The 24,036-nt window shown below is 40.5% G+C and overlaps 1 protein-coding gene across 4 annotated transcripts in view; it reads right to left on the minus strand.

The window, feature by feature from the left end:
• NTRK2 (neurotrophic receptor tyrosine kinase 2) overlaps positions 1 to 24,036 on the minus strand; it is a gene marked incomplete at both ends in the record, with an annotated part of 387,120 nt that overhangs the window by 246,580 nt on the left and 116,504 nt on the right. The gene's annotated exons all lie outside the window — the stretch shown is intronic.

The raw sequence follows: 24,036 nt of genomic DNA on the forward strand, positions 1-24,036 counted from the left end.
TATTATATTAGGAAATTATATATATTATAATAAAATATTACAATTGTGATTCTAATAATTAAAATTAATAATAATAAAAAACTTACTGAATGTTATTTTTACACTTACTATGTACAATCATATAGCTAATAAGTGACGTTAACCATATGCCACACTTTCTTCTGAGTGCGTCACATGTATCAATTCATTCAATCTTCATAACAGCCCTATATGTAGTATTATCATTATTGCCTTTTAGAGGTGAGAAAATTGAGGCACAGAAAGGTTGAGGAACATGGCCAAACTCACAAAGTTAGTCAGTGCTGGAACCCAAGTTCAAACCTAAGAAACTGACTAGTGAGCTAGACCAACCACCTCTCTGCACACTATCCCACCCACCATAAAAGGCTTTTATAGAAATTCTCCTATTCAGTCCTGACAGCAACTCTGTAAAGTAGGGTAATAATCATCACCATGTTTTGCAATGAAGAAAACAGAGGTTTTTGAGAGGTTAAGAAATTCCCCAAAGGTCACACGGCTAAGAAGGGGTGGACACTGGAATTGAAAACCCAATGTTTTGCCTAACTTTTCACATTTGAAAAGATGAAGTGAAGAAAGAACATACAGAGTTCATTAAGTCCCATCCATACAGTCATTACTGTTTAGGCAGCCGCATTTCACCATGCCCCAGCACCCCAAATACCTGAGAGATCTGTTCACATCACCCTAATTTCACAGATGGGTAAGGAGCCAGTGCCTAGCTCAGTCTAGGAACCATGTCCCCAGGGTCCTGAGACTCCTGACTTGGCCCCTTTCAGTTGTCTCTGTCATTATATTTGAGACCATTTTGCACCTGGTCATTTTGAATATGCGTTGTTTTCGGTAGCATCATTTCAAGCTTCCAGAAATCTGACTAGTGTGGAAATAGAATTGCTTCTCCCTTGGTTCAGTAACAATGACGTTTCAAAAAAAGGGATTAAAATTGAGAGTGGATTTTAAACATGTTTTTCAAGAAGCCCATGATTCCTTGTTAGAGAATCCCTACCCCCAACCCCAGCAAATCCACAGCTCCTTAGAGCAGATAAGGCATTTGCAATCACAGACGTGTGATGATCTCTGGGACCTGGAAGCCTGTAATTCAAACATATGCAAGATAAAATCTTTCTTAAAAATAACCTTCTCTCCCATTGTCCCTTTTTTTAGTTTTAAGGTAGTACCTTTCTTTTCATAAAGTTTACATTTTTCTGGTTAGATATTATTCGGCTAAAAAGATTAAAAGGTTAGCCTATAAAGATAAAGAAAACAACACATCCTATTTTGGAGAAAAAGGAACCAGAAGTAGAGACAGATGGATCATGAAACCAAAAAGGGGGAAAAAACAGAAAAGAATAACTAAAAGAATTAATACTAATACTGAACATCACGGACAATTTGTAACTGATATCTGCCCAGATCTGTGGATCCCAGTATCACCACTCATCAGGCAAGTTACTTCGTCTCCTGTATCTCAGTTTCCTTACCTGTACCTTGCGCATCTAACTCATGAGGTTGCTGACAGTATCAAATGAGATAACACATGTAAAGTATGGAGTTGTGCCTGGAACAAAGCAAATGCTCAAAAATTGATAACTATTTGTGGTGGTGATTATTTTAAGGAAGACATAAATTTCACCATCTTGATCATTCCCAGGGCACTATGGGAATGTGAGACCCTTAGAGGATTGGGGTTGGCAGCGAACAATGTAAAGACTAAGGGTTCACACTGGGACTCAACATGCTCTGGTTTCCCTGGTTTTGTACAGAAGCACGCATGACTTTTGGAATTCTCAGGTCATGTTTCTAAGAGATTTCTCAGTTCCTTTCAGACCAAAGTTGCATTAAATTCTGGTGCACGCTGCCAGGGGAGAGGCTCCAATAGCATGGTGCTTGTGGTGTAAGTCATCGACTTGGCTGGGAATGAAAGTAACTTCAGTTCATCCTTTGTCTGCAATGATGAGCTTTCCCTGGCTCTCCAAATTGATGTTCTAAGAACAGTTAGCCCAACAATGGATGCCTTCCAAGGACATTTTTCTCATGTAATTTAAGTTACTAAAGAACAAGCAAAAATCTCATAGGAAAAAATAAGGCACAGTACACAATTAAAAAGCATATGCCATTAACACTGTGTAATTAGGGATTTCTCAAACTCAAAGGTTCTTTAGGCTAGTATTTTGGAGGCCCAGTTAGAAGCCAATTTTTCTATGAAAGCATTTTGTTAGCATGAGCAAGAAGTAATCTTTCTCTCTGAAGGTCCAAGGCAATACCTCTGTCCCTCTTCTTAAAAATTAGTTAGCTTGGCCTTGAGTCATACAGAAGCCACTTGACTGCAAGGGCTACTGCTTATTTAGCCTCATAATCACACTCCGTCCTCCATGTATACACATAGCAGGCCCTTCACAAACATTCAATGAGTCAGTGAATACACTCTTTAGATTCAGAACAGTTCCTGTTTTTTAACCAGTGTGGATGATAAAGACAGCTGGACTAGGGCAGACAACCTATTCCAGGAAAGGACTGGTTTTGACCTGTGGAGCATGGTTTTGGTTGGGGTTTACCATTCCTGTTGTTTAAATGGGGGAAAAGAAGTGGGGATATTCCTTTCTAAAACTTCTGTGATGCTATTTGCATTGTTAAATCACTGCTAACACCATCTTGTATATAGATCTCAGGAGAAATACAATGAGAGGATAAAGAAGGGGCCTTCTCTCATAAAATGCATGAACTCGCATTAAATAGGATTTATGACTCTCTGGTTCCTCTCTCCATTTATCCAACCTCCTAGAGAAAATGGATTCTTACTGGGTTCACCTAAAACATTTTATAAGTGTTCAGTCCCCAAGGTAACTAAAATGTGAGAAGGAAAAAATAATAAGATATGAATAAAACCCCTAAAGGGTTATTTTTCCCAACTGATCTGAATTAAAATGGTAATAAGTCAGATGAGTGGTGTTCTACTATTTTGATTCATACTGGACATTGGACACTTGTTGATGAACAATTAGTTGATGAACATTAATTATCAAACACTATCTGCCCCCACCCCTCAGGAGATGTCACTGAGAGGAACAGAGTCCTGGCCTGGGACCTTGTACGTGGCAACCACTAAAGGAGGATTGGTTGAGTGTGTGACACTGTTTGGAAACAAACAGTGTTGAATCAGCACCCAGAAAATACATATCTGGATGAAGGCCCTCTCCTTCTTTCTTCCTGCGCATGCCCCAACACACACACTCACACACCTTCAAGAGCAGCCATCAAACTCTGCACATTTGTTTGTATCAAACAGATACAAACTCGTTTCATCTCACAACACACTCTGAAGAAGAAGCACCACCCCGATTGTCCAGAAGAGGAAGAAGCCAGGTAAGAGAGATGAGAAGACCACCCAAAGCCACACAGCTAGTAACGGCCGCATGGGAATTTGAACCCAGATCTGCCATACTCTGCCCATGCCTTTCCATCAGGCCACGCTGCTTCCTTCAACCATGCTGCCTTTGCCACAGCATTTTTGGAACTCATTTTTAAAATCTTACCCTGAAAACCCGCTAATATTAGTTTGAATCACTTGCACTCGGTAAACCCTGCTGACAGCCCCACCTCCAGTCCCGATCCCCAGCCCTCTCACCCACTCTTCTCACTGCCCCCAAGATCTTCCTACCACATGTACATCATTAAGATGCTTCCCTCATGCAAAATCCTCTGGGACAAATCCTATCCATGGGGTACCCAAAGGCCTCCAAGGTAGTCCCCCAACTTTCCTCCAGTCTCTCCGCCCAATTCTCTACACCCACTCTCCTGAGCCAAACCAAAGTCCTTGCAAATGTATGAATGCCACAAGCTTTCTGATATGCTCATGTCTTAAGACAGGAAACTCCTAGCCAGCATACTCCCATACTCCTTCTCTCTGCCCCTCTCCCAACGCTCACACTGCCAGCTCCAAAGGCCCCTCCAGTGTTCATCTCTAGGACTAATTTCTAGGCCAGTTTAGATATTCCTCTTCAGGGCTCCCACAGCAACCTCCACTTATCTTCTCTCAAAGCACCTTTCAAATTATTGATATATTTAAAGTACCCACTGACTCTCTACTTTCCCAGTAAAGTGTATGCTCCTTGGAGATGGGACCATCTGACCCAACGCTTAATACAGACACATGTTTGTAAATGAATAAAGGTAAGTAAGAAGAGATGACAGTAAACACTCAACCTTTGAGGGTGAATCTGACTCATAGAAATAGCTGAGAATTATTCAGAGCCAAATTGTGTAAATAATGGGATTGATCAAGTTGGGTAACACTGTTTAGGGTCCAAAACCATTTCAACAAAATACGTTAAGGTAAAGACTATTATTGTCAAGAAAAGAAAATCAATCCCTGTTCAGACAAAATGTCCCTTCACAGGCTGCTCAACATTTCCTAAATATATACCTATGAGTGGAAATGTCATCAGGAGTGCTTATTACATTACACTTTGTTGGTCTCTGATATTGGGGTGTAGAGAGCAGTGAGAGGGTGTCCATAGGATGACAACAGCCATGCATTTCTTATCTGAGAAATTCTTGCAGGTCCCCCAGAAGAAGCTTCAGCAAGCCTGTCTTGGACTCTCATATACGATCTGCCTTTTCACACTAGGGAAGTCAAATCCCAAATTCCCACCCACTGCAGGATACAAGCCAGTGGATAACATAAGATTAAGCATCAAAGCTTGATCAAAGGCACTGGTTTAAGAAACATAATTTCTACAGAAGTCAATTCTCACCAAGCCATTAACATATCCGTAAGTACTTGCAAGTTAACAGACAGCATCAGGCTAGGCTGTTAGACTCCAGAGTGCAGTCCCTTACAAATGCTGAGGCAAAGAGACGTCACTGCCTCAGAAAATGTGGCACTTGGTGATATGAAAAGTACAATAGTATTTATCGTCCGCATCCACGGCTTAATGGACATGAGCCATATCTGAAAAGGGAAAGGGTGATTCAGCTTATTAAGTATGCAGAACATCACCTTTCAGCACAAGATGGTCCTTGATGATTTTTTTTTTTTTTCATATCCAAAGGTTCCATCCAATCCAAATGGGAAAAATGGAGAAGCGGAACAAGCTACAGCTTTTCTGCTGGAACTACGGTCACATTAAAACTAGGTATTATTGGGCAGAGGGGTACTCAACAGAATAAGTAAACAACCTCTTCTTTCTTCACAATTCTGTCCCCTGAAGAGGGGCCACAACCTCATACTTAACTCTTGCTTTCTCTTTTCCCTACTTTCTTATAAATGATTTTACAAAGTCTTCTGAGAGCTAGATTTCAAGTGTGTTCAGATTAGAAATTTCCAAAATAAAGCTTTCTATAAAAACTTGAGTCTTGGCAGGCCTGCATCCCTGGCTCGGTAAGCATTCGCTGTTGAACTGAAGATGAATTGTCTAGCAGTTAATGAAACAAATGACATAAAGTTGCCATTTGGTGAAACTTCAGTGTCAAACCCTGCTCCTCCCTCCCACTGGCTTTTTTCCTAGCAGGTTATCTTACCTCCTTTAAGCAATTCTCTCTTATACAACTATTTAGTTTTAAAACACCCTCCAAGGTATTATCTAAAAGTCCTCCATTAAAAAATCATTACAAATGACCCTGCTATAAATGACTTTACCAGCTAAGAGATTCCCAAGTTAAAGTAAATGGCACTCGGTAAACCCTGCTGACAGCCCCACCTCCAGTCCCGATTAATTAATAAATTAATAAATTAAATAAAGTAATTTAATTACTTTAATTACAGTAAATTAAAGGAATTATCATAATAAGGGATTAGTTTAGCTCCTTGTTGAATCTTTTGATTTCAGTCAATATAAAAAATACCCCTACAATTTGATGTTATATCTTCTATTTACTTCACTTAAATGGGGCATATGCTTAAAAAAATAAATAACTCTAAGCTATGTCAATTATATCCCTAGACTGTCCCATGACTATACTTGATATATTTGTACCAGTCCTACATGGGCCCCCAAAATATAGCCAAGTGCAAATATTTGGTAATGTTGCCACCAGAGGGCATTCATCTCATTGAAAATAAATATTTTTAAACTGTTGGGCTAAGTCCAGGGTACAAGAGAAAGAGTGCTAGTTATACTGGAAAGACTAAAGCACATAATTTGTATATGAATCTGGACACTGCTACTTTCAACAGGAAGCATAAAGACTAATTCTTTTAGAGGGTTGTTCTTGAATCAGATGCTATGTATATACGGAAAGATGTTATATGACTATGGGAAATTTATTCTTATGTTCTAAGAGGTAAGATATGCTGGAGAATATTATGAACTCAACAAACAAGTGTCAAGTGTCAACAAAACATATACGTCAAGAGCACCCAGCTCTTAATTTTAGGGGATATCATTAATTTTAGATTAATCTGAGGAGCTATAACTGGTACTCTCTTAAAATTCTTCCACATCCTAAAAGTATTAAAAGACTCCGCAAAAGCAAGGATTATCCTTTTTTTTTTAAAAAAGTGCCTGCTTCTTAAACATTGTATCATCTTTCTTCTGACTGGACTACACAGTTACTTTCCACATGTAGGTCTGGACACTGGAAGACAGAAGAAACAGGGCTGGCCTTCTTTGGAAAAGCTATGAAAAGAGGAAGAAAAAAAAAACAATGGCATATACAAAGATCACACATCTACCATTTTATACTGTGACTCCAATAGTCTTTTATAAAAAATAAAATCAGCGTAATGCTATAACAAACTGTCCAAAAGGACTCAAATACTGAATTCCTAAGAGAATCCGTATCAACATCATTCCTTTTTTTTGTTTACCTCCCAAGAACATAGCACACAACGTCAGCCATAACCCTGAAATTACCACAGCACATCCAAGGCAGAAAACTTCTCATTTTTTTCTTTACAAAACAGATATTAAAAAAAACCAAGTATAATAGTTTATATTTCTACCTATAATCATCTGATATGCTAACTCTTAACTATAAATCAATTGATCAATAAAGACTATTAATCAGTGAGGTCTAGCACCAGTCCTGACCCTGATGGTAGCTATGAACAAATCTCATTCTCTTTCTAAACTGTCTCCAATTTTGTATATAAAGCAAAAGCACCCGCAGTGGGGATCACAGACACTTAAGGTAAAGTTGCAACAGAGAGTTGGGCCTTGGTATTCCTTTCAACTAGAACTGCCTTCTGCCCCCATCCCACTGCTTATGCACCTGTCTAAAAGAAGTCAAAGCAACAACCTGTTACAAGATTTGTAGAGTGCTGAATGGTGGGCTGTTATTTTATTAGCTATTCTGTTTGCTCTTGTAAGGCAGGGGTCAGCAAACTTTTTCTGTAAAGGACCAGATAGCAAATATTTTAGGCTTTTTGGGCTACACAGTCTTAGTCACAACTACTCGACCCTGACTCTGTAGCATGAAAGCAGCCATTGACAATTTCTACAGTAATGGGTGGGGCTGTATGCCAATGAAACTTTATTTACAAAAACAAACAATGGGCCATAATTGACCTGTGGGCCTTAGTTCGACAACTTCTGTCTTAAGGGGGTAGTTCAAGTATTTTCCCTTCTCCTGTACTGGTGGAACTCTGACATGTACCACAGCCCAAAGGGTCCTTAAGGGCAAACATATTAACCATAACTAGATTTTTAAGGAAAAAAAAATAATGTACAGTCCCAACTCTAGTGACTCATTTTCTATTTGCAAAATCTAGCTGCTAAGGATGCTTCTCTGACCCACTAGTGGTGTAGGTTGTTAATGCTGGTGGTCGTGATCAGAAGTGTCTTGATTTCTTCTTGGTACCTCTGTTGTTTGCTTTTCTCAGCAGTGGATAGAAATAGAGCGGGAGGCTTCTCCAAAGAAAAACTCCACTGTGGCATTGGAATTTCAGATCCAACACACTGAGAAAAGTTCCTCAAACTTACACAGTCTTCTCCTATCTAACTAAATGCCTCACCTTCCTATTCCTGAAAATTTGAGGAGCAAGTAAGTCATGGGCACCTAGCTCAAAACAACCCATCACTACTGTGCCGTTCCCCAGACAGGGGCAAAAGAATGTGCAGCAGACATATGGGTTGGCATAGCACACACCCTTCTCAGAGAATCTTCCCCTCTTGCAGAACAAGAAAACTCCTGAAGATAATTTGTCTCAGTGTGTCTAGACAGAAATCTGGGACAGATAATGCAAAACCCTCTTTTTAAAAATGTACTTCTATTTTTGCCTTCCCCAAGAAAGGGAAGATGGGAGTGGGGGGGATGGGTAGAAATTGACATCTCGAACATGGCAGATGAGTTGTCATTTCAATTTGGCCTTAGCCTAAACAGCAAATCTATGTGTTCCACCTCTTTGCTTGTTAATGCATTTGCTTTACACTGGAAAGCAAGCCGCCTTGGAAATGGGTGCATCGTATTATTAGAAAAAAATCAAGTTGTAATGGAAGCTCTGAATCAATGTTACCAGGTTTCCAATGGAGTTGATGTAGACCCTTCAGAATGTGCATCTATGTTTGGTGGGCCTTTTTATTGTTATTACTCATTAATATTTTTACTCTTGTCCATGTGCCCAGAGACCTTAGCAAGATGAACATTTTATAAATCTGATAAATAATTGAAGCCTCCCAATCAATACCACCCAAGGGAGAGGGAAGAAGGCACTCAAGTCTGCATTAAAGTCAAGGTCCTCCCTTCTGGTAAATGCTGGGGGAAGAAGAGACAGGCCTGGGTAAAGCCAGAGGCCAGGAAAAGCTCACCTCACTGGGGTGAGCTGAGTACAAAGAGCTGGCTACTTCTACTTGTCCCTCCATGGCTTGGGGGAGAGGGCACAGTGGAGAGCAGTCAGTCCACTATGTCAGACTCCACACGATGGGCACAGATGGGCCAGAAGATGGAAACATCACAAGGGTGCCCATGAAACCCAGTCCACCAGCATGAGCTGGGCAGCTCACTCAGGAGGGCGACTTGCACATCATGAGCTTCATTGGAACTGCAGTGTCTGGGCTCACACTTAAACTCTCTGGGAAAATGTTTCTGTCAACACAACAGTAAAGCACTCCAGAGAGGGACTTCACAAAACTCTGCAGCCAAACTGAGCCCAAGGGGAATTCCAGGGTAAGTCTCTTAAAGAGGCACAAAGCCTCATTAGTGCAAAGAGGATTCAACATGCTCCCGGTCCAGCCACAGATGCAGGTGCCTGGTTCCCGAATTTATGAGTCATTATGATTCTACAGACCACCCAGTTATAAGGAATCATCACTGGTTGGCGCCTGAACAGCCTCCTGATATTCCAGAAATACCAGTGACAATCAAACTACACCTACGGGCATTTCCATAGAAGAGAAATATGCCGAGCTGGCAGTTGGTTTATTAAAAGGAAGCGAATAGCCAGGCTGGTGATACCCACCACGTAAAGGAAGACTTTTTACAAAAAATGAAATCATACTGTTGAAATGAACTTCAAAAAATCATTTAGGCTGTCATCCTGCCTTAAGGTAAGTCCATCTGTGAATCTCCAGGGGCAAACAGAACATACATTATTGTGAAAGATCTTGAGAAGCTTCTACAAGCAAACTTGCATGGTCAGACTACCTTCACTGTCAAAAAATTACTAATTATGACTGTTTTGCAATGGATTGTTGGAACCAGCTCACACTGCTTTGTTAACTTTTAGGAATTTTGTGAGCCACTGACTTCATGCTGACAGCTTGAAATCAGCCACAGTGGGAATACTCACATCATGGAAAACAGCAAACATGACAAAGTGGCCCCAATCCCACACCGCCCCTTTCATCTGTTAAACATTTATCAATATATCATTGTCACATGCTTTGTAAAACTTCTCCAGTTTTCTCTTCTCCAGCTCTTAAATTCTTTGAGAGCAGTGAAAAACTCCAGAAGTCAAAGAAGAAATCTCTTGTACAATTTTCTGGAAGGTTTAGCCTCCACTTAGACATTCAAAGCAAAAGGAAATCTACTTTGCAAGACAATCCACTTACAGGCAAGAAAACTGCTGTATCAGAAAGTTACCATTAGCCCAAATTTACGTCTGCTGTTCTCCCTACTACTATTTGCCAATCTTGTAAACATCCCTCAGAGTCTCTTCAGAGCTCTCTGAATTATGTCATATCTCTCAAACTTGAGGATAAGAACAGGTTCAGCGTTTAAATGGTGCAAGTGACACCGTAAAGAGCCACAGGCGACCCCACTGTTTATAATGCACAAACCCTCTGTTTTCTTAATAGAACTTCTCCCCTCCTGTAAGGCGCTTAGCTGAATGCCCAGACTGGAAGTTATTTACCTCCTAGAGTCTTTCTGATAGAAGCAACCCTCAGTACAATCCAGGGATTTGGAAACGTTTCTTCCATGGCTTCCAAAAAGATATTTATTGGCCCTAAAACCTAATAATAAAGATGTTCTACTGTCTATTGTTGGGAGATGGTACTCCATGGGTTCCTTGCATTTCCATACATCTTACAAAGAGAGACACTCACTGCCATTTGCTCTGGATTATTGTTTTAAGGATGTTTGTATGGTGAACAGTCTTAGGAGATAGGAGATAATCTCTGGAGCAAAGGGAAATTGTGTTTACTGCCCACTTAAAGAGATTCAGATTCCCTAAATTCAGGAGTCCTTTTCTCTAACACCATCAGAATATGTGCAGGCTTCCATCAGGGCCCATCTGTATCACCACCGTGAGACATGGGGCAGAGAGAACTGACGTAAATACGCTGTTCATGCTGCTTCCTGTGCAAAGAGTAATACAGCCCCCGGACTCTGACCCATGAGTCTTATGTCTTCTGCTGTCATCTGTGAAACTGTGACACACCAGCTTGTTGGCTTGCAAGCAGAATAAAATCTCAGACCCTTTACAGTTTTCAATACCTGCTAGCTATAAAGCTTTTAAGAAGCAATTCACACCTATATTTATATCTCTATCTATCTGTCTACCCACCTACCTATCTAATGAGGATGAATTGTGTGCCTCAGAGATTCTTTATAGCTCTCTTGGGCAATCATGCTATAAGACAGCCCACAATGAAGTTACTGGGATGGAACTTGCAGAGCCATTGCACTCTATTAAAGGTAGCCATGTGAAACTAGGTAAAGTGGGCATAAACAAAACGATGACTGACCTTAATGCCCTGTGTGTACTCTAAGGCAGGGCTTCTCAAACTTTAATGAACATATAAAACACCTGGGAATCTCATTAAACTGCAGAGTTGAATTCAGTAGATCTGGGAAGAAGCCCAAGATTCTATGTTTTTAACAATTTCCCAAGTGATGCTGATGATGCTGGTCCAAGGACCGCACTTTGATAGCAAGGCTCTAACAGCAACGAATATAAATTCTATACATATTAACACTGATATTTGCATAAACTCTAACATTTTTCATACAAATATCTCCACCAACCCAGGAAGTCCATATGAATCATAGAACTATTACATTGGTTTAGGATAGAATAATGAAAACATTCCTGAGTACACAATTATGGGTGCTTGTATACTTATATGTGGGAAATATCAATATTGGTTATGAATTATCCTTCATTGTAAGTTATAAACGCATGCCATTCAAAGAACCAGGAGCAAAGGGAACGTGTAGGAAAAGACCTTCCTAGGCAATACAGTCTTTTAACTGTAGCAATAATAAAAGAAACAGGGCAAATTATGATCTTACAGTTTATGTCACTACTAAGTATATCTCTGGTGAAGTTAATGCTGATGGGTTAAGCATAACAGGGAAAGAGAAAATAATATGTGGACATAAGACTGACTCTGAGAAAGCAAATGTGCTGTGAGAGAAAGCCTAGCAGGCAGAGAGTCAGGGGCCTGGCTTGTGGTCCCCACCCTGTTACTCCCTTGCTATGGGAGCTCAGGGAAGCAGAGTTGGTCCCCACTGGGCCACTTCCTAACTCTTACATCTTGGCCATAGGTTTCACCTGCACAGGCCGCCTCTCAGCCTCATGGACCATTTTTTAATACTGTCATCAGCCCGAAGAAATCAATCTTTCTGTCTCATCTTATTCACTTGGGGAAAAGTTAGTGAGCCAATTTGAAAAGCACGGGAGAGGGCCTAGAAATAAAGGAAAGGTGGAAATTTATTTTACAATTTTATCGGGAAATACTTGGTCACACTTTTACTTTATTCCTTTTCCTTCTTCCACTGTCTCCTTTTCTTTCTTTGGTCTTCTCCTTTCTACCCTCTCCCTCTTCATTGTCTCTCTACAAAAAGACAGCTGGGGAGGCAGCAAGGTGGATTTCAGTATTCCACACACTAATTTCTCATGAGCTTAGTGACTTACTTTTGCAGAGATTTTTGTGGTTGAATATGCTTAGGAAATCCAGAGTTACACAGAGTTCAAAGGTTTCTTTACTGAGGACAGTCTCAATAGAGATGGTCTTTAATAGGCAATGTATAACCTGACTCTCCGAGAAGGGGCTGGGGGGTGCTGGGTCTTCTATCTTTGACCACAGGACCACAGAAACTAGCCTTCCCCCTGCTAGTGTCTTAAGGAATTCACACTGAGAGAGTTCTGGCACGAAGATTTTGGATACCAGAGTCAAGCTATCATGTTTTAATTAGTTTTACCTGGAATAAACCTCGTGGCCTTGGGCAAGTCACATAACCTCTCTAAGCCTCTGGTTTCTTCACGTGTAGAAGGGGGTCAGTGATGTCTAACAGATGGTGCCATTGATGAGAAAAAGTACAAAAAGTGCCAGACATAGAGCCCCCTCACCAGCCAAGGCTTTCAGATTCACAGGTGAGGTTAACCCATGTCTCTCGAGGGCTGGTCGGGAAAAGCATCCATCGTACTCAAAATTACTCTTGGAGATGAGGCCACTGGCCTCTTTCCTGACTTGGCTTGTCTAGTCCCATCTACTCAAACCTGAATATTCCCTTCTAAGGGCTGCCCACCCAGCTGTGTTTGTTTGTGGTCAGTCCCAACAGATGACATCTACCAAATGAATGAGGGAGAGAAAGAAAATAATGAGACAGAAAAGGTCACAGAAAATAAAGAAAGGCAGAAATGAGGCCAGGTCAGAGAGCACCAGGCATGACTCTCCTGAGGCAGCCTCAACTTTACCTCTTAGGTGGAATGTGGCCTCAGGCAAGTGAAACAACCTCCCTGGGTCTCAGGGTCTCCATTTAAAAGATAAAGATAATGATGCCTTATCTCACAGAGCTGCACTGAAGAATTAAGAGAGATCAGATCTGTTAACCACTTAGCACAGAGTAGGAACTCAATAAGAAAAATAAAAACAAAGCTAAATGTTCTTTGGGGGGCTAAGGGGAAAAAATAGATGCTGTTATTCTCAAATCCAATTCTCTGATTTCTAGATTGGAAACTGAATATCATAATCCTTCTGAGGAAATGCCAGAACGGAATACACACAGGGCATCGTTCCCTACAACTGACTTCAGATACACCCAATGAGTGGTGGTAGATGTAGTTTTAATGCTGCCATTTTGAGTGAATGATTGATTGAGAGACAGTCTCTATTATCTACTGGATTCCAAAAAACTTAAGGTCAGCAATGGAAAAACAACATTTCAAATTTGCTGAATAAGGACCCCCTGACTCCCCCATCCCACAGCGGTCAGGTAGAGAGATCACTTCCTTAAGACAGGACTCTCCTCACCTCCTCCACTCACAACTATGTTTTTCCCACGCCCTATACATTTATCAATCTAATGTCATCTCCCTCTCTCTATGTCCTCAGGGTCTATCACAGGCTGGGCCAGAGCAGGCTCTCCTTAAGTACTTGTTGAAGAAATTAACAAATCCCACATTATTTATTTAATAAGCATGACCACTTTAGTCCATCAAAACAATATGAAGACCATGAAAACAGAATTTTTTTAAAATTAGTAATGCTATTATAACTCAAATGAACAGCTTTATTAATCACTTCCAAATTTAATAGCAAATCAAGGAAAAAAGTTAAAAGTCGTGGCAGGAGCCAAGAAATCAACATAAACAAGATCACTCTTCACATTGAGATTTTCTAACCGTGCCTCTCAACGACTTCATCAATCCCTAAATTCAGTGGCTCCACTGTGACCTCAGGACTAAATCTAAACTCCGTGGCATGCAGGGAGGCCTTGTGCATTTTGGTCCTTGTCCATCTTTCCATCATCATCTCCTGCCATTGCCCTCTTGTATCTTCCACTCCAGCAACAGCCAAACTACCCTGATACAAACCTCCATGCCTGACAGATGCCTGCTCCAATTCATCCATGTGTGACCTCCTACTCATCCTTTCAGACTCCACTTGAGCGCTGACAACCTTGTGAAGTGCTCTCTAATTTCTCTAACCAGAATAAATCAGTCCCCTCCTGTGTGGGGCTATTTAGATTACCTACTGCCATGTCACCTTGTTAGATGTCACTCTTCCTCTAGACTACAAACTTCCTGAAGACAAACAGTGATGTACACATATTTATTCCCTGTGCCTGGTACATTGTACACCCTCAGTAAGATGTTTAATGGAAGAACAAATAAATGGATGCATGTCCACTGTTACACACTTTCTATTCTCCCATCACTATCCCTTCCAACTAATCACCTTTCAACCGTTGACAAGAAACCACTGGGAAGGATCTGAGGTGAACTTTATGGAACTTTAGAGAACACTTAATATCTGCTGAGCACTATCTTATTAATCTTTAGATTAAATCAAGATTCCTCTATGAAATTGGTGCTGGTATGGTTCATTTTACAGATTAAAAAGAAAGAAAAAGAAATTCAGAGAGGTTAAGCCACCAGAAAAGAACCCAGCAGGACTTAGCATCAAACCTGAGTCCATGCTCCTTCTGCTACCCTATCCGGCCTCAAATGCAAATTTCATTTCATCCTTTACCATTTCAAAGGATGTTCTCTTCCTCACTGTCCTCTATCATAATTCTCACCTCTTAAATCAAGACCCCAGGGCCTCCCTGGTGGCGCAGTGGTTGAGAGTCCGCCTGCCGATGCAGGGGATACGGGTTCGTGCCCCGGTCTGGGAGGATCCCATATGCCGCGGAGCGGCTGGGCCCGTGAGCCATGGCCGCTGGGCCTGCGCATCCGGAGCCTGTGCTCCGCAACGGGAGAGGCCACAACAGTGAGAGGCCCGCATACCGCAAAAAAAAAAATAAATAAATAAATAAATCAAGACCCCAAGTAGCCCTCAGATGGCATCTGCCTACCAAACTTCTCCCAGCCTATTGGACACAACCCACATTCCTCTCTCTTCCGGATCCTCCTGCCCTAAAAGCCTGACCTAGTGTTTCCACTGCCTTCTAATTCTTCAATATCTCTCTGCCCAAGTCACTCAGATGGCTTTAAAACAATTTGCAAGAACATATCATGTATACCAAAAAGACATGGAGCTTTCTGCATTCCTTATAGTTCAATTCAAAACACATTTACTGACTGTTAACTCTGACTTGCACCATACCAAGTACTAGGGACAGAGGGATAACAAAACAAAATTGGTGACCTTGAGAGCTTTTAGGTTGATGGGAGGACTAGCAAGTAAGCATATTCTTTCAATATGATAGGATAAGCATTCTTCTGGATGATTGCTCATGGTACAAATACAAATACAAATCCATAAAAAAAGGATTTTGTCCATCGTGAGGTATCAGAGAAAGCTTCCTGGAGGAGGTGATGCCTGAGCTTCATCTTTAAAAGATAAGTAAGAAATAATCAGGCAAAGGGGTAGAGGAGGGCCCTTGAGAAAGAGAGAGCAGCTACAGTTTGTAATAAGTGCTGACATCACCTTACAGAAAATTTAAAAGTTTCTGATATGGTTTTTGTGTATTCTTGCTGAAATTTTTACATGTGTAGGGTTTGTGTCAGCAATGAATAATTCAAACAGAACCCAACACAGATGCTTGATGGATGTCCATCTTGATGACCATGCCATCATTGCCATTATCTCTTCATTTTTCTTTAAGGATCTTTCTTAAAGATCCTTTCCTTATCAGAGGAACAGACTGATAACTCCTGTGAGATGAGTTAGGGCTTTCAGAACACTATGCTCCATTTAGAGGCCTGGGGAAGTCATTTTCTAAACAGCATCCTGGTACAATACAGTCACAGGACTGAGCATGGCCACCCCAGAAGGAGAGCCAAAAGAGAAACCTCCATCCTCTGCTCCCAAAGTGCATTCCTGGTGCCCTGTCCTGTTTTCCACCTTCTCTGTAATTTTGTTTTTCTATGAACCACCCCAGATTCTGTCATAAACTGGACAAAGAACTTTCTGTACACAACAAATTGATATGACTTGATTCAAGCACTTATTAGATATCATTTTCAATCACTCTCATTCTGGGAAATTAAGTTTGGTGTTTGGTAATGCATTTTGCTATCACTTAATAAAGAGACGGTTTCCTCCAATTTTAGTAAGTCATGAACTTTGATGTTCTTTGATAGCATATAGAAATAGACATTTTAATACTCCAACAAGGCAATAGAGTCAGCAGGGCAGCAGTTGAAAAAGCTAAATCATTAAAAGCAGAAAGATTTGGGTTTGAATTGTGGTTCTGCCAATTATTAGCTCTGTGGCTTGGGCACGTTAATAAACGTCTCTGGACTTCAATTAACTCATCCTTAAAATGCAAGATTACTATGAAAATCAAAGAAAATGTGTCACTAAAATGGCACACAGTGGTTCCCCTCAATAAATGGTAACTATAATCTATACCTCACTTAAAATTTTAATTAAATTTTAAGATCACCCACTTGCAGATTATAGCCCAAATTAGCAGACAAGAGATTTTAAATAGATTTAAATATGTTGATAAAAAGCATCACATAACAAATTCAATTTCTTAGAGCTCCTACAGAAAATGCTATCTTAGGTCAGTTGCTCAGAAGTATGCCCAGAGAGCAGTGTTCATGGCAAGCGATTTATTAAAGGAGGGTTCCCAAGAGAGGGGGAAGCAGGAGACAGATGAAGGGAATCCAAGCAAGGCTGCAATTTCAGGTGAAGTCTCTGGCCTTCAGCTTGATCCTGCTGGGAGCTCTGGAGTGTAAATTACACCACAGATCCTACAGAGAACTTGTAAATTACCAGTGGAGTTGGCCCAGCCTAAAGGCAAGGGAGTGAGCTTTCTGCTCCTAAGCCAGTCAGTCATCAGCAAAGGAGGGGTTGAGGGAAGAGAGAGGAGGGTACTGAACTCCCAGCCACTTCCAGCTGTGTGTGTGTGTGTGTGCGTGCGTGTGTGTGTCCTGGGCTGGGGTAGGAGGCCCACTAGTTCAAGGCTAGCCCTTTGAAGAAGGTCTCAGGTGCTAGCCCTTAGAAGCAATTGTACACAGAAACCAGGGAAAGTGCACAGGACCAGTGAGAGGAGTTTGAGGGCAGCTGGACAGAGCACAGACAACATGTGCAAAATTAATCAAGAGAATTTCATGGACCCACATCTGTGCTAACTCTGCCTTCTGTTCATTGGAGTTGGGTGATCACCAAATAATGTACAGTTCACTACAAATACATTCATTTTTCTTTGGTAATTTGCAAAGCTAAGTTTGAAGTAAATATTTCCTAGGAGTATGAAATTCAATTTTGAAGGTTTGCCCTGAGGCATCAAAAAATGAGCTCTTCAACCTAATACGGTTATGGTTTTCTATTGAAGAAAGTTGTGCCAGTCACTAACAGAGGGCACAGACGCTGTTCAGAGAGAAACAATTGAGAAAGGGCAGTGGGCAACTCCTCAACTACCAAGAAAAAACTGGCAGCAGCAACTCCTGGGCTCTTTCACACATGCATATTCATTTAACCATTCATGTAGCTAGAGATCCTGGGATACTATTTAAATTGAGCTGTGTAATCTACGCATCTGGTTAGGAAAGATCTATATTACACAGATTCAAGACTGTTTTATTCAAATAAATTCTTATAATGTAAAAATATAATTTCTTATACCTTCAAGTCCTTATCTGTAGAAAGGGTAAGGGGACTTTAAGACTTCAAGTAATAAGGACTCAATGGAGACAGCCAATTGGATAGGTAGACTGGATCACAAGGTCACCTGAGGATTAACTAATATCTTATTATAAATGACTACAAAAACATGAAATATTACAATATTTTTTAAAATAACACATGTAATTAATTGTTTAGGGTCATAAATGGTTCCATACACCCCCTTTTCAAAAATTTCCAATAGGCTTTATAATTTAGCAATTCATAATTTAAGGCAATTATGTCAATAGATACATTAAAATAAAATTCATGAAGAATTTATGAGGAGCCCAACAGACAGATAACACTGATGATTAATGGGCACTTCAGTTTTTTGCACCTAATAAGTTCCAATTATAAATAAATAGCCAGTAACCACAATGGCTTCCACCAAAGGGCAGGGGCTGTGTTCTACTTCTGGACTCTCAGAACACCTCAGGAGCTCAGCAGACACACCTATGGGTGTGGGGAGGGTGGGAGAAGGGGAGAGGATAGAGCCTAAGAATGACTGTCTTCTTCAAACAAAATTGTCAACCTTTACTACTGTTACAAAATATCTGCAATGAGCTATCCTTTCAAGGTGAAACATTTGCTAAAGTTGGTGCTAAAACAATAGGATGAAGCTACTAAGACTTGGTGTCCCCCACTCTTGGCATATTTGAATTCTGAGAATTCAGAGTCTGATTATAGTTCTCTGCTTTCCCATGTATTGCTTTGTAATGGAAAAGGTTTGGAATTGATAAGAATATGATGTGTAGTATAAGATGCTGAACAGAGGGAAAACTCAGAAGTCCAACCAAAATTAATACTGTCCAAGAATCTGTACCAAAGAATGGGATTATCCAAAACCGTGGCCATTGTTTTCCATTTTAGGTTCTCATTATGCAAGTCTGTACAAGGCAGATGTGTCTTTTCAAATATGCTTTTTTGCTGGTAATATCTGAGTTTGTTTCTTTGAATTTGCTAATCCATTAGCATGTTAGGTGATGGGTGAGAAAACAGACTAGAATAAATACATATCACTAGGCACTTGATAAGGAGGAAGATCTACATGACAATTATGAAGACTTGGGAAGAACCCAATGCACAGATCTTATGGGGGAAGGATGCAGAGGATTCTGCTCTAGACCACCCCAGCCAGAGGAGAGGGACAGTGGTTTGGGGAAAAGAAGAGGAAAGAATGTCCCCATAGGTGATGGTCAGATACTTCCCAAAGAGAGAGAATAAGAAGAGGGTGAAGCATAGAGATAGAAATATACATTTAAGGAGATCTGGAGAACTGGCCATAGAATAATTACATTGTACCAAGCCTACCTCCCTTGGTGATTCAAGAAAGAAGACTTATCGACACCACAAGATGGCAAAGTGTTATCAGTAATTTGTTGGGAGGATAAGAAGCAGGAAAATCAAGTGCTTCCTCCTCTCTGGAAATGCACAGCTTCAAAAAATGCAGCCCAACCTTAAGTTCTAGCCCTGGGTTTCAAGCCAAAAATAAGAAACACACCATGCAGAGAACATGGGTTCTACTTAACGTTTAATCATCATGATAAGGAAAAACAGAAGAATCCCCACAATGTCTTTGCTCACTGTGAAAATGCATCATTTGAGTTTTCAAACACCTGGTGCTTTTCTCCCAATGGCAATTGAGATCTCAAAAAGAGAGAATTTACTCAACTTATATCAGCCATGAAATTAACTAGAGTATAATGACCCAGCCCTTGGAGTGAACTGGGCTGCATAAAAGGAATCAGAGTGAAGATAAGAAAAATTATAAGATAACTCAAAGCCTGGGTCCCCCTTTCTGCTCTCAAGTGGCCATGGTCTTGTGAAAACTAACAATCACAGTATCCTATGTATATAGAACGCTGGGTAATGCTGATGACAAAAAACTCATTTCGGAGTGTGTATTGAATATGTGTATGTGTGGGTATATGTATATGAATGTTGGGGATTGAGAACAGGTGGGAATCATGGTCCTGATCTTGAGCCTGATAAGGAATTTTCTCCACACCCTTGTATCATGAACTTCTCACTCCCACCTCCAAGAAATACCCTTTCCCCCAGTCATCTTTTGTTATTAGACTCTTAACTCAGTACATTAATACCTCAGTGTCATCCACGTTTAAATTCTTCACAAACACTTTCACAACTTATGCCTCATCCAAGTACCTTCTGTACATTAGCCCTCACTCAGGGAAAAGCCTTCTGAAGGCCTGCAAGTCCCTGTGCATTTCCGTCTCCTCTCTGGTCCCAATTACTGCTCCCCCCACCCCAACCCCACTCTGCTCCAGCCACACTGCCTGCGTGGTTCTTTCAACACACAGAGCTTCCCCCAGCCTCCACCCCTTGCTTGTGTTGTTCCCTCTGCCTAGAATGCTGTTCCCTCAGGTATCAGCGTGCTCACTCCCTCGCTGCCTTGGTCTCTTGGCTCAAATGTCATCTGATCAGACAGGTCTTTTTTTTTTTTTTAACATCTTTATTGGAGTATAATTGCTTTATAAAGGTGTGTTAGTTTCTGCTGTATAACAAAGTGAATCAGCTACACGTATACATATATCCCCATATCTCCTCCCTCTTGCGTCTCCCTCCCACCCTCCCTATCCCAACCCTCTAGGTGGTCACAAAGCACTGAGCTGATCTCCCTGTGCTATGCGGCTGCTTCCCACCAGCTATCTATTTTACACAGCCAACATTATTCTCAAGGGTGAAAAACTTAAACCATTTCCACTAAGATCAGGAACAAGACAAGCTTGCCCACTCTCACCACTATTATTCAATATAGTTTTGGAAGTTTTAGCCACAGCAATCAGAGAAGAAAAAGAAATAAAAGGAATCCAAATTGGAAAAGAAGAAGTAAAACTGTCACTGTTTGCAGATGACATGATACTATACACAGAGAATCCTAAAGATGCTACCAGAAAACTACTAGAGCTAATCAATGAATTTGGTAAAGTAGCAGGATACAAAATTAATGCACAGAAATTTCTTGCATTCTTATACACTAATGATGAAAAATCTGAAAGAGAAATTAAGGAAACACTCCCATTTACCATTGCAACAAAAAGAATAAAATACCGAGGAATAAACCTACCTAAGGAGACAAGAGACCTGTATGCAGAAAACTATAAGACACTGATGAAAGAAATTAAAGATGATACAAACAGATGGAGAGATATACCATGTTCTTGGATTGGAAGAATCAACATTGTGGAAATGACTATACTACCCAAAACAATCTACAGATTCAATGCAATCCCTATCAAACTACCAAAGGCCATTTTTAACTATTTACAAATAACAAAACTCTCACTATCCTCCTCTTACCTTGTTTCACTTTATTCATAGCATTTGAGATTACCTATAGCTTACCTCTAGATATCTTTCTCTGTTTTTCTGTCTCTCCCCTCAACTAGAGTTTAAGCTCCATGAGGCAGAAACTTTGTTCTGTTCATTATTAAATTTCCAGTGCCTTAGAACAGTCCTACTCAAATAATCATTTTAAAATTGAAATCAGAATTATTTATTTAATATTTTTCTTTATTTCATATTTTTTAAGCTTAAGCTTTATCCTAAACAATAATATCGTGAAACCAAGGGTATGATGTGCCAGGTATATTTTTTCTAATAAATACTAAATATAGAACTATCAATATTAAAGGTGTTAGCCCCAAATATCCCTTCAAACCATCTTGTTACCACTGAGGATATACATCCCCAGCTTTGAGAAATACAGTATCATCCAACGGCAACACATACCAGTGGCAACACGTACTAGTGACATCCAATGGCAGTACATAAAAAGCAGCGAATTTGACATGGAAATAAAATTTGATTATTCTTATAATGCTTCTTAGTCTCACAGCATAAAACAGTAAAACTGGAGTCATGAGGCCTGGCTCCCAGCCCTATATCTGCCACAAACCAGCTGTGTAACCTTAGGCAAGTCACTTAAGCTCTCTGGGCCCCAATGTCCTCATCTCTGTAATAAGGACTTGGGATGATTCCTAAACTCACTGGCAGTTCTCACTGTCTTTGACTCTACCAACAACCACAAAGTTGCAGGAAAGAATCCTAAAGCAATTAGGTTTATTATACCTACTTAATGTTTAATCATCATGAAAAGGAAAAATAGAAGAATTCCCACAAAGCTCGATGACTTTGAGAAGCACAAAGTAAATATTTTATAAAATAAAATAATATTTTGGATACAGTAATACTGTGGCCATAAATCTTTTCTGTAACCCCATGACCCTCCTGGTGTAGGCAGCTGGATACCAAACCTCCATGGCCTCAAGAAAGGGTTATCCAGGATCCAAGCAGAACTAAAATTAAGAAGTGGAAATTCTTGGTCAAGACCAGGATGCTCTTTTTTTGTTTTTTCCTTTTTTCTTAAGCAAAAGCTAGTATGTAGAAGGAATGATTGAATTAGAAAAACACCCCTCTGCAACCCTCAGAAATAAAATAATTTTTTCAGGAAAGGATCAGAACTGGGTACTAATCCCATTATGTTCAAGTTTTGGGGAACGAAGATATCTACTAGATATCAAATTATCATTCTACAAATTACCTACCAACTGCAAAGGGAAACTTGTGTTTACAAAGAAAGGTCACTATTGACATTTTGGGTGGCCACCATTTTTAAAAAGTGGTCAAACTTACAGTAAGTGTATCAAGGTGACATGTGTTTCTAACTGTGGTACACTGTGAAGTGCTCAGCACCTCTGTTATAGTCTTCTTCCCAAAAACATTTCACTGGCATCTAATCAAGCCTTTAGAAGTAAGTTCCAGTTCACAGGAAATAGGGGAATAAACGACAAGTTCAAGAATCCCACAAGGAAACTATCGAACACCACCAGAATGAAGGACATTCTACAGAACAACTGATGGGTCTCTTCAAAAAGTTAATGTCCAGAGGGGGAGAAAATGGAGGTAGCAATCCAGACTGAAAAAGGCCAAGGAAAGACAATGGGCAACTGCAGTGTGGTGAACTTTGAGTAGATCTCGGTTTGAAATATAAATAGTTATTAAAGGCAAGTTGAACAACTGGGGAAATTTGAAGCTGGACTAAGTATTATCCGCTATTACAGAGTTGTTTTAACTTTCTCTAGTACAGTGATAATGGTGTTGGCGTTGTGCTTTTAGGAGAAATGTGCCAGAGAGTTTAGGAGTGAAGTGACATAATATGGGCAACTCATAATCAGACAACAAAATGTTAAACAGAGGTTGAATGCAGGTATTGAGTATACAGATGGAATAGTCTTTCAACTTTCCTCCACGTTGAAAATCTCATAATAAAAAGTTGGAGAAAAAACACAAGATTCACATGTATGAAAAAATTATTTGGAAGAAGAAATCAAGAAAAACTGCTTGTCATATTCCTCTGTCCCCATGGGAAGCAGGAAGAGGCAGAGGGGAGATAAATACGTTAGAGACAGGAAGGGGGAAGTGTGTAACCTGCCCCCTAGTGAAATATGGGGGCTGGGGAACCAGAGAACCTCTAGTCAAGTTTGGAGATTCAAGAAAAGAGGAACCCATTTTGGTGGGGGTGGACCTGAAAAGGCAGCCAAGAAGAAAATCTCAAGCCTATAATGGCAGAAATGAGAGACCATTTCTGGTCTCTCTCTCCAGAGAGAGCCCGGGCCAGTCTTCCAGCATTTCCTGTGTCCCCAAAGCTTCATTGACACCCTTACAGATAGGTGTGTGAAAGTGGTGGACCCTGGCTAGGAACACAGGATGTACAGCTGAGAACTACACCAACTGGTAGTCGAGGACAAGTGGGACAACACAGCGGCCACCAACATGGAGAAATGACCACCAGTGGCCACAGAATGTCCCCTTCCGTGCAGTGGCACTTCAGCATCCCTAAGCTCACACTCCACCTGAGGAAATGAAGATGAGAGTGACAGAACTGGACCTGATGGGACAAACATGAAACGTTCTGTGATTGCCCATAATTTTTAAGATTACACAGAATGGTAGGAGGTTAGATTTCCGCTACATAGTACAAAAAGGGCAAAAAATAGACATTTAATTCATATATAGAAAAATAAAGTCACATATCTTACAGTCTGTG

Source organism: Mesoplodon bidens (genome assembly GCF_964165515.1).
Source record: "Mesoplodon bidens genome assembly, chromosome: 6".
NCBI classification, from domain to species: Eukaryota; Metazoa; Chordata; class Mammalia; order Artiodactyla; family Ziphiidae; genus Mesoplodon; species Mesoplodon bidens.